The sequence below is a fragment of the Lutra lutra genome, chromosome 12 (assembly GCF_902655055.1).
Source record: "Lutra lutra chromosome 12, mLutLut1.2, whole genome shotgun sequence".
Classification (NCBI taxonomy): domain Eukaryota; kingdom Metazoa; phylum Chordata; class Mammalia; order Carnivora; family Mustelidae; genus Lutra; species Lutra lutra.
This window is the reverse complement of record NC_062289.1, coordinates 26,123,184-26,139,273: the sequence shown is the minus strand read 5'-3', so window position 1 is coordinate 26,139,273 and position 16,090 is coordinate 26,123,184. Positions and strand designations below refer to the sequence as shown.

Genomic DNA, 16,090 nt, shown 5'->3' with positions numbered 1-16,090 from the left:
CACACACACACACACACACACAGCACACACACACACACACACACACACACACACACCCCAACAGAATGCAACCAGGATTTTAAATAGTGGTTTCTGCCCAGAAGTCCAAGGGTGAGCTATGGCTGTGTTTCTCTGTTTGGCCTAATTTCTTGTTTGGAGTTGTCAGGTATAATCAAAGGATTGCTGCTTTTGGAATGAAGGTCTAGGTTAGGGGGTTCTTCACTTGATCTCTACTCCTTCCAGGGAAGTTGATAAGAACTGCTTGAAAATCAGACTGGGAGAGCACGGTGTCCTTACTGAGAGTGCCTCAAAGTAGCAAAAGACAGCTGTGGGGCTGGGCTCGAGAGCTGCTACACCAGACTCCTGGGAGGAGACACATGGGCCTTTGGTGACCTCCATGCTGCCTTTCTGCCCACTTCCCCTGTCCCTGCATGAGGCCATCCTGACTGGGCAGCAGTGAGAGGGCCCTGCCACTGGCCTACAAAGGGCAGGCGGCCGAGATCTAGTCCCAGTCCTCGGCCCCAGCACTGAACAATGAGTGTCCCTGGGCCACTTGTTTGAGCTCCACGGGCAATATTTTGTTGTGTTTATAGGCAAGGGGCCTGGATGACCTCAGAAATGCTCTTCAGCACAGTCAGCTAGTGAGAACAGAAAATGGTTTTGGTCAAATGTGCTAATGGATATGCTTTTGTTGTGACAATACCTCAGTCTTTGTGAATTGTGCATGACCAGGGAGGAACTGTTGTTGTCTGAGAGCTGAAGAGCCCCACCTGTGAGGGCAGGACCCTGTGGAATGGGGGGGCCCTCCCTAGAGTCTGTCTCCCACTGGCCCATGGGCCTGCTCTGACCACCTACCTCCTGCCCACAGGGCTCCCTTCTGCACAAAATGTGGACTGAGAAAACACCTGGCAGGCTGCATGGGACAAAAAGAATCCTTTCCCATTTCTTCTCCCTCCCAAGTCTCTGCCTCAGTGCCACCCTCCCTTCCTGACATATGCATATTAATTTAATTCATATGTTATTAAAAATTAACCACTGAATTGTAAACCTAAAACAAACTGAATTCTATAGCATGGAAATCATACCTCAATAAACCAGTTAAAAATGTTCTTTAAATGTAATTTTTTAGGAGCGGCTGGGTGGCTCAATCGGTTAAGTGTCTGACCCTTGATTTTAACTCAGATCCCGATCTCAGGGTCATGAGTTCAGGCCCTGCATTGGGCTCCATGCTGAGTGTGGCGCCTACTTAAAAACAATAATAATAATAGTACTTTTTTAATGTAAGGATTTTATTTGATTCTTTTGCAATTAAGCTCTGACTCAAAACTAAAGAACCCTGGTGAGGACATCTTCGAGATGATCACATATACACAGACACATACACACAGGACTAAAGCCAATGCTCCTAAGTAAAAATCACCACAAATGGCAGAAGCAGAGAGGTAGCAAAGTGATGGTAAGCATCCCGAGGTCAGCAACTAGGGGCACTGGAGTCAACAGATGGCTGCCACTTGGGCAGCTGGAAAATGATATTCCTTTGCCTTCAGAAGTGGGGACCCTCCCCGATACCTAGAAGGGCATACGGTTCCCAATCTTCAGAGCACTCTTTGCAGCATTTACTTCCTGATGGAATACCAAATGAGCAAAGCAGACCGCACAATGAAAAGGCCACTGGAACCCCTTCCCAGCCCTGGTCCGGTCCGGGGGCCAGCAACCCCCAGGCTCACCATGTAACCATAGATTTGGACAGCATTTCCCCTGCCCCCACCACATTTGAAGACTTTTGTGGTTCTGCTCTTTAATACTCCCTATACTTAAATGGGTTGGAAGAGACTTCAAGTTGTCATCCTTTTTTTTCTCCCCCTGAACTTCAAAAAGAAAATCTCCCATCGGACCATTTTTAAAATTCAGGAGACTTATACCTGGAAGACCTTGAAAAGGTCTAAATTTCTTTTCTTCCTGCTGCTCTATTTCATTGGGTCAAATCAAGCACTGCCAATGGCAAGTTCCCCAACGATTGATTAGAGGGTGGGGTGTGGGTGGCTGGATATTCTCACAATGTTAGTTTGAAAGAGCAATTGGGATGAACTCTCCGCTCGTCAGGGAGCTCAGCTCCACCTGGGGCATGGCTGATGACTAAAGGCGGGTGGGGTGAGCGTGGGAAGCAAGGGACCCAAACCAGGAAAAGATTGGATGCAGCAGCTTCATTTATTTTGACAAATCTTTCCTTTGTAATCATCTGTAATAAGACCCCAGGACATTGTGCCAGTGTATGATATATTCTGGGAAGGTAATGAAGTCAGGAGGATAGGCAGTATAACTCAGCTCCCAGGAGTAAATCTTTGCTTAGAAGTAAAGTCAGAGGTAGGTAGAGGTCTGTGTGTGTGTGTGTGTGTGTGTGTGTGTTCACACTCACATGCGTGCGTGTGTGTAAAAATTATAGGGCTGGTACATTAGCAAGGGCAAAAATTAGCCAAGTTCTACTACGACACTGAGATTTAGAACATCAGAATACAGTGACTACATTTTTCTGGAGAGATCTTTACAGCTATTTGAAATTATGAACCCATAATATGCAAATGCACAGGGCTAAGAAATACACATTCTTGGCAGAGACCGAAGATGTTATAATGTGTGCTGTAAACGGCAAGGCGTATGTGTATAAAATCCGTGTGCACATACTAACTGGTCGATTATCCCCTCTAAAACCACACATAAATTCTCCTGACAGGAATTGGAATTTCGCACGCATCCCAAGAATGAACAGACTCTTAATGTGCTGTGTTGTGTATGGATAGAGTATAAAAAAACAATAGAATGGGTCACTAGGCTAAGAGAGCTTGCTGATGTTCAAGCGTGACCACAAAGGAACTTGGGGCTACACTTTCCTTTTGAACATGATATTATATTATTCGCAGCAGTTGGTAATATTTATTAAGTTCTGGGCTCGGTGACAGCCACTATACTGGGTGTTTACCACCTGTGATCCCATTTAAGGGGTGAAGGAGAGAGAGAGGAGAGGGGAGTAGGGGCGTATGTGTGAGTGTGTGTGTGTGTGTGTGTGTGTGTGTGCGTGTCCTATTCGAAGGCTTTACCCCTCTGTCAAAATGGATACTTTCCCAGGGAGCATAACAATTTGCAACGAGAAAATGTTAGTTTGTCCATAAGGCTGACAAGGAGGAGAACGAGGTGACCCAGGTACCCCAGTGGCCAAGCCGAGTCCTAGTACAAAGATGTGTCCTTTTGTGATGAGACCGACTCCTTCAGACCTGGAGCCAAAATTGAGGCAAGAGCCATTCCTGAGCAAAGAGCGGAAAACTAGGGAACTGCAGTCCAGATTCTGATAAGAGGTAACAAATTCCCCAAATAGAATATTGCTGAGTCAGGTCTGTGCAAATGCAGGGTCTTGAAAATTGTAAGGAAAGAAAAGAAAAGCCTTTAGTTAAACAATGGCTTTTAATGACTTCTGCAAATAGGTACCACTCAGTGAGGTGGCTCAGTCTGGTGCATCAGAATCTGTCATGAGAAATTTCTGGCAAAGCCACGAAGACAGAACATAGACTGATTTAGTTTTCTATAATGTAAGCAGAAATATTTTTGTATCAAATAATTTACTTTTACAACCTTTCTTTCCACCTCCATCCACCCCCCTCAAAAGCAGTTTAGGAAAATAGCCAGGGCTCCAGGGAGACCCTCACTGACAATGACAGATTTTGACCACCACCCCCGCCCTGCCCACCAACCTGGGCACTGTCATCTGTGCCACCCAGTTTGTGCACACAATTTCCGAATTCTTGGGAGCCCACTGAAATCCAAGTTAGGATATGATTTCCAAAATGGACACAGGTATGTCTAATATCAGAAGTTAGCCAGAAAGGCATTTCCTTCCCTTGGGGAGCTTTCTGTATTTTGCAAAGTTGAAGCAAGGAGCCTGCGATGGACATCAGTTCATCCAGTGAGCTTTGAATCTACTAATACTTCATTAAGGCACAGACTCCTAACTTTCAGAAAAATAACAGGCAGGCTTTTTTGTTGTTGTTCAAGTGGTTTGTATTTATGTGTAAATTAGTACTAGGACAGAGAAACCTTGAGATTACAAAGATAGATACAAATCCACTAGGGGAAGCTTATGCAAACTTGGGTTTTGTAATGGGGTCCTTGAATCTCTCGAGCACATCTCACAACCTAACCATGACACAGGATTCACCAGCCTGCAAACCCTTTCTTCTGTTCCTGTCCATGTATCACCCCAACAACACTTATTGTTTGGCCCACATCACACAGAGAAATAAGTATAACAAAAGAGGAATTCTCATCCTTGACCATGAACCACAAGGTCGTGAGCAAGTGGTTCTCATAGAAGTTGAGATATGGAATCATCCATCTGCGGAATTCTAAAACACGGAGAGAGGCACACCCCTGGGATTCTAGTGACCAGATATTCCTATGTGCTGGTAGTTGCATTTTTACAACAGTGATTTAGGTAGCTCCAAAAACAGTTTCCTAAAATGCCATAGGAAAGAGACATTGGTCAATGAATAAAAATCATCCCAGCTTGGTTCTAGCCTGAAATACATGTTTTTAATAGTTGGCATGATGTGGATTATTTCTTCCTAAATTCCTACTGTTTAATGCAAAAATCAGCAATATGACATTGTCTGCAACATACCAGAATTGAGAAAAACAAAAACAAAACTGAACAGAGGGGATAAACAGCTTGACAGTTAAGATTTGCTGCACTCAATTCTCCAAGTCTGACCCCCTTATCCAAATGTATTTCCTCCCACCGTCTGCATGAGCCTTCCTGCTGCGAAGCTATTTCTTCAATGAACATGACATAGGTCATGTTGGTACTACCACCATTCCTTTGCACAGGCCGTTCCTCCCTCCCTGAATAATCTCCAGGAAACTCAGTGTCCATTTAAGTGCAGTGGAAAGAATATGGGTTCTGGAATCTGAACAGATGGACAGTGACTGAGAGAGGCAACTGAAAGAAAGCAAGAACATGGTACCACAAGCTGTGGTCAGGAAACCTGGCTGCTCACACACAGCTGGGCAGCCCAGAGCCTCCTCCCTGGCACTCTGTACCCTCACCCCCAAGTCAGAGAGCCCAGTGCTCCCTCTGTGACTTCTGTGTTCCTTCGTCAAGGCTGCCCCCAGGGCTGCGTTAACTGTCCTCTTCTCCAATCAAAGTCACCCCCAAATGCACCCCCCAGTCCTGGCCCAAATGCGAAGGCCATCCTGCGTTCCCTTTCCTCTTCGCCCCATCTACCCTACCAACTGCCTGGCCCAGAGCCCAGCGCCCAGCACCTAGTGGGAACTCAGAAACACCAGCTTAATAAGTGAATGAGGACTGTATGTCATTTTCCAGAAAGTTCAATGTAAAAATTATTTATCCTACTCTTAACCCTTAAACAAGTAAGGAACTTTATTCTTTCAAGCATCTTGCAAATGATAAATCAGCAAACTTAGAATGCTATCAATTTGTCTGTAGTCAGAAAATTCAAGGATTGCTTTCTTAAAAAAAAAAAAAAAAAAGAATCATCAGGTAAAAACCAAGAGTATTAGATTAGCAAAACACTGGAAACGACCAAAATATCTATTTATATTGGGCTGGTTAACTAAGCCAAGGAATACCCACACAATGGAATCTACATAGTTGACACTGACGAGCAAAAAAGAATAAAGAAGTTCTTTATACTCAGATAGTCAGATGTCCCCCAGATTTAGTGCTGTTGGAAAATGTAAAGGAAAATATAGTGTCTACGGTATGCTTCCACTTGTGTAAAAAAATTTCAGGACTACAGACACACATGTATATGTACGTTTACACGTGTGCACATAATTTTCCTGTATATTCATACCATATCTTTATGCTGCAGAAAACAGTGACTGTGGTTGCTTCAAACTAAGGGAACCAAGAGATGAGGAGAGAGAAAGATGTGTCATTTTGAATACCCTTTTGTACCTTTTGAATGTTAAACCATGTAAGTATTGACCTATTTGAAAAAATTAAATTAAAAATTCAAAGCAAACAATGTGTGGAAAAGTAATAAAAAATCTAGTTTAGGAAAACATAAAAGAGAAATCCTCATTTAAAAAAATGGTTCGAGGCCGCCTGTTGAGTCATCTGTAAACCGTGGAGGAGACGAAATCTGGGGAGGCACCCTTGCGTGGCAGAAAGGAGACTGTGGTGGCTGCGGCCGTCTCAGCTGGCTTCCCGGGTGACTGAGAGTGCTGGGGCCTCTCTGACCCTCAGTCTCCTCCTCTTTGAATCCAAGTGTTTTGACCAACTCTTAGAGCAGGCAGGCCCTTTCCCCTTGGGGGAATAGGAGGTCCTCAGGTAGATATACTTAGTTACTTAGTGACAATCTCATTTAAAAAGAAGAGGCCATCCTTTAAAAGGAGAGAGAGAGAAAGAGAGAGAGAGAGTGTGTCCCACCTACCGCATAGGAGTCTGTGGCAGGGAGATAAAAACCTCAAATCCCTCCTCACCAGAGTGCAATAAAACCAATGCGTCTCACTTCAGGAGCTTAAAATACATTTGCAGACACACCCTTCCCTCCAAACACACCTGCTGCCTTTTTCCTCCCACTTCCCACATCCTCTCTGGACAGGCTGAGTGCCCATTTATGACAGAGCTGAAATATTTCCTTTTTTGATCTAATATTTCCTGTGGGCCCCTCCCCTCCTTTATGGCTGCCATTCACAGCCATCTGGGATGACCTAGGAACAAGAAGACGCTTCAGATCTTAAAGACAATGGAAACGTGTCGATTTTTAAAAATAATAGTTCATGCCCAGTCACCTCTATCCCCAAAACATACTTTTAGATAAAGGTGACCTAATGGTGGTGACTGGATATTGGCATTGCTAGAGAGGCTTACGTGTCTCTCTAAATTGTCCAGACAGAACCTTCTATGAGATACTTGGTAAACGTGGGGCCTGGGCATCCTCTCTGTGGTCCTCACTTTCTCTCCAAGCCCCACTGCTACCCTCTTCCAACTTAGGAAGTGGCTAAATTTGTTCTCCTTGCTTTTCCCTTAGGAATTAGAACATGAGGAGTGCCCAGATGGCTCAATGGGTTAAGCGTCTGCCTTCGGCTCAGGTCATGATCCCAGAGTCCTGGGATCGAGCCCCGCATTGGGCTCCCTGCTCAGTGGGGAAGCCTGCTTCTCCCTCTCCCGCTCCCTCTGCTTATATTCCCTTTCTTGCTGTGTCTCTAACAAATATATAAATAAATCTTTAAAAAGGGGGGGGGATTAGAACACGAGAGTCAGAATGGGTCTGAGAGGTAATGCTGGCTCATTTTGCAGGTGGGGAAACCGAGGCCCATGAAGGTGGGAAGCTTCCCTCCACACCACACATCCACGGCTGGGCCAGGACAAAAGTCAGGGCTCGCAAGCCTTTGCTTCCTCCCTAATGTACTTGCTTTTGTGCATTCCTGCCCAGAGGTCTAGCTGCCTTCCCTTCAGGGTGGATGCCCCCCACCCCGCCTCTCACCTGGTAACACCAGCCTCCCCCAGACTGGCCCTCCCGGCCCAGGAAAAGGGCTGACCCAGCTGACCCTGGGGGACAGCCAAGCACCTGAAATGTGGCACCTGCAGACATGGTGAGAGTTTGGGTATAGTGGGTTAAATTAAAGGCATTTCCTTTTTCCTTTGTACTTCTGTTTCCTTTTACTTTTTTTAAATGTGGCTACCGGGAAACTTAAAATTACATAGATGACTCGCACTGTATTTTTACCAGCCTGCACTGCCCCCGGTCATATGCTCCTACCCATTTAGCTCCCAAACTGCAGAACTGACCTGCCCCGTGTTCCATTCTCTGTGCCCTGGAAGGTCTCTGTTCTAAAGACCCAGCCACGCCCAGGAGTTAAGGGGTAAATAATGTGCCCCCACCAGGGACATCGAGGACGAGCTCTAAAACCTTGGGGTGATTTCTGCAAGTGTTTCTCCCTTTCCCTTGGTGGGGATGGAGGGAGGGATTCTGGCACCCCTCAGGTGACTCTGATTCTCCCTCCACGAGCAGTGGCTTCCCACAGCTGTCTTTCCTGTAGATTGGATTTTTTTTTTTTTGGTAAAGATTTTATTTATTCATTTGACAGACAGAGATCACAAGTAGGCAGAGCAGCAGGCAGAGAAGAGAGAGGGAAGCAGGCTCCCCGCTGAGCAGAGAGCCTGATGCAGGACTCGATCCCAGGACCCTGAGACTATAACCTGAGCCAAAGGCAGAGGCTTAACCCACTGAGCCACCCAGGTGCCCCTGTAGACTGGATTTTTATCCCCTGAAATATGGTGGTAGCTTGGTGGGGAGGAGGAGGAGGAAGAAGGCAGTCTTGGATTTGGGGCCCCCAATCCTCACTCTTCCCTCTGCTCCCTCAGGGAAGGAGAAGATTTCACAGAGCGCACGGAGACCGCGTCTTCCTTGCCTCAGTCCTTGCTAGGAGTCGTGCTGAGGGCTTTGGGTGTATCACATCCCCTCGTTTTCCCACACACCTCACGAAGTTGGTGTTCCCTGTTTTCTCGATGAGGAAACTCAAGCTCTGAGAGGCTCAGCAACATGCCCAAGGGGACCACAGGAAAGCGGCCAAGCCAGGGGATTCAGGTCTCATCAGTTCCAAAACCCATGTTCCTCACCATCACTCAACTTATTGAGGCCTCAGTTTCTTCATCTGCACCATCACTCAACTTCTTGAGGCCTCAGTTTCTTCATCTGCAGTCTGGCCACGATACTAGCCCGGAGACAGGGTGGAGCCCTGTGACCCAAGGACCCATCCTCCCCTGGAACTAGGTTCTGGGCCCATGAGGGGCCTCCAGCTCCCGCCATTCCCTGGCAGAGCTACACTCCTCATCCTGGGCTGACAAACCTACCCTTGTTCTCTCAACTCTGAGGCTCCACACAGCCCACTCTCCTGCCTGGGTGCCCTCTACATCTTGTCTCCAGGGAATTAAACCCCAGCCCCCAGCCCCTTATATTAAGATGCCATCTAAGCATCGCCTCCTCCAAAAACCCATCAAGATGAGGCAGTCAGAGAACTTCTTCTCATGTTGCCCTTTCCTGCTTCCCAGGCTGTGACTGTCTTCCTCCTCCCTTCACCCCCAGAGCCCTGCACTCCCTCCCCAGCCAAACCCACTCCCAAAAGAAGCCTTGACGTGGACAGGCCTGAGTCTCTCCTCCCATAGGAAGTATTCTGCATTTCCTTCATTCAGCAAAATATTTCCTGAGCACCCATGAGCAGCAGCCATTCTCGGAGGTCCTGGGAACATGGCGGTGATGGCTCCTGAGGGAGCAAAGGTTGTCTCCAAACAGCCCTGCCCTAAACACACAAAGCCAATGATCTGGGTTCATATTTCTCAAGATTCTCCTGCTGTTCTTATTTTGAGGTCAAGGAATGATCCGTTAATGGGCTCTGAGTTTGGTTTTTGGCAGGCATGTAATGGTCAAAGTATGATCCGTGACTTGAAGGAAGGCTCCACGTCTATTAAAATACGTTTCTAGAGACCACGATGGCCTTGGGAAATGTGACAGAATCCTCAGTAAGGAGACAGCCTGCAACACCACGAGCCAGTGGCTCTTCACATGGTGACAGAGGGAGGCCAAGAGTGCGCGACACCTTCCCAAACACACCCACCACGTGCTGGAGGAGCCCACTGCTCTCCCAACTTGAGCTGAAATCTTGAAAGCTTGCTGAAATCTTCCCGGCCGGTGGAACATAGATTTTCTTCTAAATATCAGTGATTTGCCGTGGGAATGGTTGACACTCCCAAGAGAAGAAGCCCTTATGTTTATTAAGGGATGGCACAGGTTCACAAAATTTCAGAAAACGACGTGTGGGGGTATGTGCGTGCATGCCCATGCGTGTGTGTGTGTGTGTGTGTGTGTGTGTGTGTGTGTGCATGTGCGTGTGTGTGCGTTGGTGGGAACGGAAAAAAAGACTGGAAGGAAATGCACCAACATCAGGGTGTCGTCACAGTTTGGGGGCTTAATTTTACACATTTCTCTATTTTCCAAATCTTCTATCATGACTCTCATTGCTTTTATAATCAGAAAAGCAGTAAACTGAATGCTAATAGGTTTTTAATTTCCTCAAGGATCTGTTTTTACAGGCACCATTTCAGTGGGGTTTGGAAAGCAGCAGGGTGTGAAACACAAATGAAATCCCCCATTCCTGCAGGGCTGAGTGTACCCCTTGGCCCTGAAGAGAAGCCCTCCCAGCATTCACGCTGGCAGCCAGCTGTCCACAGCTGTTCCGAAGAGGCAGCGAATGAATGGAGCTGGTGGAAAAACACAACATTCCTGACTCTCCAAGGATGGCATTATGCTTGGAGCTCTCGCTCACCAAAGAAGTAAATAAACAGAGAGAGGTGGCAGCCAAGCAAGGCCAGGAACTTCAGTCCTGGAGGTGGGTCAGCTGCCAGGGCTCCTGACTCCTAACATAGCAACAGCAAAAAAGACCCCCCCTGCCCAAGCCAACCAGCCCCGTGGAGTCGGGCTAACGCGGGCTGACCAGGGCCCTCCCCAGCTGTGCCTTGAGAATGCCATTCTCCCTTCCTGCCACCATAGAGCCTCAAGGACACATTTTCTCTCTGCCTCCAGGCCAAAGAGGTCCCAAGGGCAGGGTCCCTGGCCGGTTCGTCTCTGCAGACTGCCAGCATATTCACTGGCATACCCACTCACTGTCCATTCCCTCTGGCACTGCTCCATGCCGGGCACCGTTCTGGGGCTGAGGACATGACGGGGAACAAAACAGACAAGGTCCCTGCCCTTCTGGAGCTCACAGTCTAGTGGGAGACAAAAGTGACAAACAAGAAGAGAATCAAGATTCTATCCCAGACGGAGGTGGGCGCTGTGAAGAGTGTAACAGAGGGTGCCGTCTTGGCTGGGACCTGAACGGCAGGGGGTGGGGGCCAGCTGGGGGAAGATGGGAGGGAAGGGCATGCCAGATGAAAAGAACGGCTCAGGAGAGCAAGGTGTGTTCAAGGAACAAAGAGGTCCCAGCAGGGAGGGGAGGGAGTCTTAGAGGCAGGCAGGGACCAGACCCCGGAGGGCCCCCAGAAGGCCCAAAAAGGGCGTGGCCCATCTCCCTCACGAAGGACACTCACTCTGCACACTTTGAGAGGCTAGACTGTGCCACCGCAGCTCCCAGAGAAGGACTCCACAGCTGTCTCTGGCTTCCAGCATCTCTGGCAATGGCGAGCGGCCAATCAGCTTGGCCCCGGGGCTCTCAGAATGCCTGGGGGATTCTGTCTCTTCTCACTTACGCTGATTTCTGCTTCCTCAAGTTCCTGACACCAAGAAACACCGCCAATGGCAAGAAAGAAGCAAACCTGCCTGCTGTCCACCCACCCACGAGTGCCCCCCAGCCCTTGCTCAGCAAACATCACCCATGCCCAGGGCTGGTGCTGCGTGCTGATGAGCAACACACCAGCCCCGCCCTCAGGAGCCCCCGCACACCAGGCCCACACCAGGCTCACCAGGCACCACCCTCGGCCGGGAGCTGCCCAGCACCCACCTCTCCCCCTACGGCCTCCCGCTTGTCTTCTCTCCCTGGCAAAACCTCCCTCAAGCCCCTGGAGCGGTTCTGATGGGAGGTTTAATTCATTGCACGGGGCTAAACAGAGAGACGAGCTCAGTGCCTTGCCTACTTCCTCTACCGCCCACCCTCATTCTTCCGTCCACTGGCCCAGGGAGAAAATATGCCCAGTTGCACAGATGAGGTCGTAACCGGTGGAATGGCAGATAGTATTTCTCTGAAGACAAAAGAGGACTCAGGTGTTGGTTGAAGAGTGCAAAGGTGAGGGGGGCTATGGGGGACTGGTCCAGGGCAGGGGTGGGCAAGGCGTGGGGAAAGAGCTTCGTGTGCATGCCCCACACCTCTCCAGCCGGCACCACACAGCAACATCGCAGCTTATAGTCAGAGGGAACCACATCTGACAGGTCACTTTCAGAATCTCCGCTCATGTAAAAATGAGTTACCGTCATTCAGAACAGCCAAGTTCCCCCACTTTTGCAGATTCTTTAGTTCTGCTCTGTGAGATTTCTAGGGTAGAAATGGAGGGCCTTGCCCGAGAAAAAGTGCACATACACGGGCTCCAGGAAATCTTTCTATCTTAAAACTCCCAGAGCAGCCAAAGTTCCAAGAAGCTCCACAAGACCCCTCCACACGGGTCAGGGTTCACACCAATACCCGCCACACAGTTGGGTGGTGGTTTTCTTCCAGCGGGACACAGCCATCCTGGGGCAAAGTCACCACTGAGGATGGTTCCAGACCCTTGAGTCTCTTCTTCCCAGGAGGGGAGGAGGGGTTATAAATAGCCTGGACTCCTTCAGCCCTACACAGGCACAGATCCCACACCCCCGTCCCAGGCTCAGCCAGCTGGTCCCTCCTCCCCCAAGTTCCCACAGCCTGCTATAAGAGGGAGGAAACTGCTCACCCACTGTGGGGGTGGGGAACTAAATCCTTCAGGCCCCCATCAGAGCAAGTGGCCTCTCATGAATTCTAACTGTAACCCCCACACCTCTGCACCCTTCTGTAATGGCGGTCCTGGAGAGGGAACAGGGGCAATATGATTAGAGGGCCTATTACCCACCCCAGTCACCCCCAGAAGCCCTGAGTTGAATGCCTAGGATATGCTAAGGCACTGAATGAAGCGTAGGAATAACCCTCTCTCCTGTCTCTGCCTCAGTTTCCCCATCTGTAAGATGGACACAGAGCTGAACTCCATACAACTTGGGGATGGCCATGACATTAGCATGCGATGACAGTGAAAAGGCGCTGTCACAACGTTAGCCCTGGACCGTCATGATGACGTCAGATCTTGGTTTCTTCTACAGGCCCCCAGCACAACTGTGGGGACACCGATTCTTATCTGTTCATGAGAGCAGAAGAATTCTATTTGGCCGCATTGCATTAGCCTTGAATTCTTGATACTGCATACCCTTGAAAGCAATAAAACTTACAAAATATTCTCTCTTACAAGTCACTTCTGACTAATACAGATTGACATACACCGCACCCAGACCGATTTTGATTGAATACAGTTCTGCCGGACTGTACGTGACAGTATATGCTGAAGGAGCATTGCCCTAAAATATTTTGGTTTGAGGCAGGAGGAAGCTCTCAACAGTCATTCCGTTTCCCATTCAAACCCTTCCCATCCATACCCACTGGTAAGAAACACAGGGCTAAAATCTAAGTGGCCAACTCCCAGTTCTTTTTAATTAAGACACTTTGTTTGCTCAATAAAATACAGCGCAAAAAACATTTACTGAAAACCCACTCATTGATGTCTAATAGCTGTGTCAAATACTCACAACAACATTTATTCCAACACCCCCAGATAATTGCTCATCCTTCTCATTTGGTATCCACAACAGCACAACATTTGTGTCCAAGTGTAATTGATCCAGAATTGGGCTCCCTTTCAAAAATATCTGTAAAACCTAATTACCAGGAAAACAGAGTTCTGGCATCCTACGGAAAGAGGGTGCTTCACAATGAGACAAGCTGCAAACTCATCTTGGTCAATCAAGCTGCATTATGTTACAAAAGGAGTTTGAGGAATTTGTGGTGAGAAGGGAGCAGGAAAAGTTGGAAAAGAGTCAGACTGGAATCTGGGATAGTCCTGATTTTTTTTTTCCTAAGCCAAGGACAGAGAACAGGAAATATACCACATTAGCTGGCAAGCATAGCTATAGAAAGTACCAGATAATGAGCCCCTAATGGGCTTGGGGTCTAGGGTGGCATTTCTTTTTTTTTGGTGGGGGGGTGGCATTTCTGATCTCAGGCCCTCCAGAGGCCTTGCTGAGGGAACTCTCTCCACCCTGGTCTGGGAGGCTGATGTCATTTCTCATCTCCTGGGGTTTCTAACCACAGTGGCAGGTCACTTTCCCTTGGGCCTACGTTGGTTCATCTGTAAAATGAGAGTTCCTCATATCTCTAGGACATCTTTCTGCTCAAAATCCCCATGACTTTTTTTTTCCCCCTTTTTAAAGCAAAGGGCATCCTTTCCGCTCAGGTGCTCCGTGGGGTTGGGGGAGTGGGGAGGGGGAGTAGGGATCGGGTGCGGTGGGAATGAAGGACTCTGTTTCCAACCAACTCTCGCACAGTTCTGTGCACACTTGCACCAGCTGGGTATCAGACCCACTCCGGGAATAAAGATTCCTTTCAGCCCAGGATGGACCTACCGGGGTGGTTCTAACCTCGGGGCCCTAGATTCGACAACTGGCCAGTAAGGAACAGGGCCAAACCACTGGCCTTCTTGGAGCCTCTCTCCCAGAACTGACTACACCACGGCACACCTTCCTCTTCGGAGGGGGCTTCCCTTCCCACCTTCATCTTTCCGTCCCGCAGACCCCAGAAATCCCAACCCCAGCCTTGCGAAGGGCCCGGTGAAGCTCCCGGAGTAGGCAGCACACACCGGCGTCTCCGGGCTCCCGCTGTCCCTGGACCCTCCTAGCCTAGATGTGGATACCAGCCTCTACAGCTGGTTTCAAAGGAAGCGGGAGTTGTTGCCGCTTTGCTTTTCTTTGGCTCCTCCTAATGAAATCAGACAAGCAGCCCGAATAACAAAGCAGCACAGGGGCCAGAGACAATTCGATTTCAAAGGAGCAAGAGATGCGCACGCCTGGGAGCGAAAACTCGGGCGGTTCCTAGGAAGAGACCCGGCGCTGCCCCGTGTGAGCGACAAGTACCGGGCTGGCCTCAGCTCAACTTTCCCAAGGCACGCAGGAACCGTGTGCGTGAGCCCATTTCCCGCAGCTTCTCAGTGGCCAGCCACTTGAATCCGGAAGGTCTGGCAAGGGCGCCACCTCGGGCAGAGACCTCACGAAGCCCGCGAGCCGCGTCTCAAGATGCGGGATCCCAGGCTCTCCACCCCTTTTCTAATCTTCGAGATAAGACAGTGTGAGATGCGGGTGCCAAAGTCTCGGGAAACCGTCACTCTCCAAAACGCTCCCGCGCCTTCCCGGCAGAAGTGCGGTAAAACTTTTGGCAGAAACCACCTGTGGCTGCCGGCAGGCCCGCCCTGTCCCGGCCCTGAGGCGCCGCCGAGCCCAGGCCCGCACGCGCCCGCAGAAGTTCCCCTCCAGCCCCGCGCGCCACTTCGCTCCGGGCCGCGGTGCCAGCCAGGAGGCGCGGCGCCCGCTCGCTGGCTCGCTCTCCGCTGGCTCTCCCCTCCTCCCTCTCTCCTCCTCCCGCCTCCTCCCGTTGCATGGCTGCCGCACGGAGCCCCTGAATAGCCACCGCAGCCCCCCGCCTCCTGCCCGCCGCGCTGGGGGCGCCCCTGCCCCCGCCGGCGCCCCGGGGCGCGCGGACCGCCGGCCTCCTAGCAACAGCCCCGAGACCGCTTTCCGGCGTCGGCGATGCGGAGCCACCCTCCCGGAGCCCCGCGACCCCCTGACCCGCCTCGGCAGCCGAGGTGCGGGGGAGACCGTGACCCTCGCAGCCGGTGCCCAAGCGCGCCGCGCGAAGCCACTCACCTCTGCGCGCCGCCAGCCCCGCGCGCCTCCCGCACTTGGCGCCGGTCCGCGGTCCTCGCGTCCTCCTCCGCCGCCGCCGCCGCCACCGCCGCCGCCGCGGTCCGACAGTGCCTGTGCGCCCGAGCAGCGCGGGCCGCGCGCTGTCAGAGTCTCGTGGCGGGGCTGCGCCGGCGGGTGTGGAGCCGAGCGGCGGCGGCGGCGGGCGCGCGGGCAGCTCCTCCCTCCCCGCGCCGTGCCTCCGCCCTCCTCGCGCCCCGCCTCCCGCGCCGCGGCTGTCAGCCCCGCGCCCCGCGTCCGGCGCCCGCGCGGTCCGCGCCACCGGCTCGGGGGGCGCACGGGGTTAAAGGGCCCGGATGTCTACGGTTGCCTCTTCGCGCGCCCGCCCCCTGCTCGGCGCCCCCTCCCCGCCTGCCACACTTGCACTTGCTGCGCCCCGACCTCCTCTCCGGCTCGCGGAATTTCTATTTTGACAGTAACTGCGGCGGTGGGTGGCGCGGCGGGGGGTGCCCAGGACCCGCGGAGGCGGCGGGCGGCTGGCAGGACCCGGCGCGGGGGCGGAGTGGGGGGCCGGGCAGAGCCACCATCCGCTCGGGGCTTTTTTCTTTCTT

General features: G+C 50.9%; 1 protein-coding gene across 1 annotated transcript in view; it reads right to left on the bottom strand.

Annotated features, from left to right (window-relative positions):
* Nucleotides 1–15,646, bottom strand: part of ZBTB7C (zinc finger and BTB domain containing 7C) — a 341,438-nt gene extending 325,792 nt beyond the window's left edge. Inside the window, exon 1 of the mRNA XM_047698044.1 lies at nt 15,483–15,646. The gene's annotated coding sequence lies outside the window, so the exon portion shown is untranslated. The remainder of the gene's footprint in view (nt 1–15,482) is intronic.
* Nucleotides 15,647–16,090: the final 444 nt, after the last annotated feature.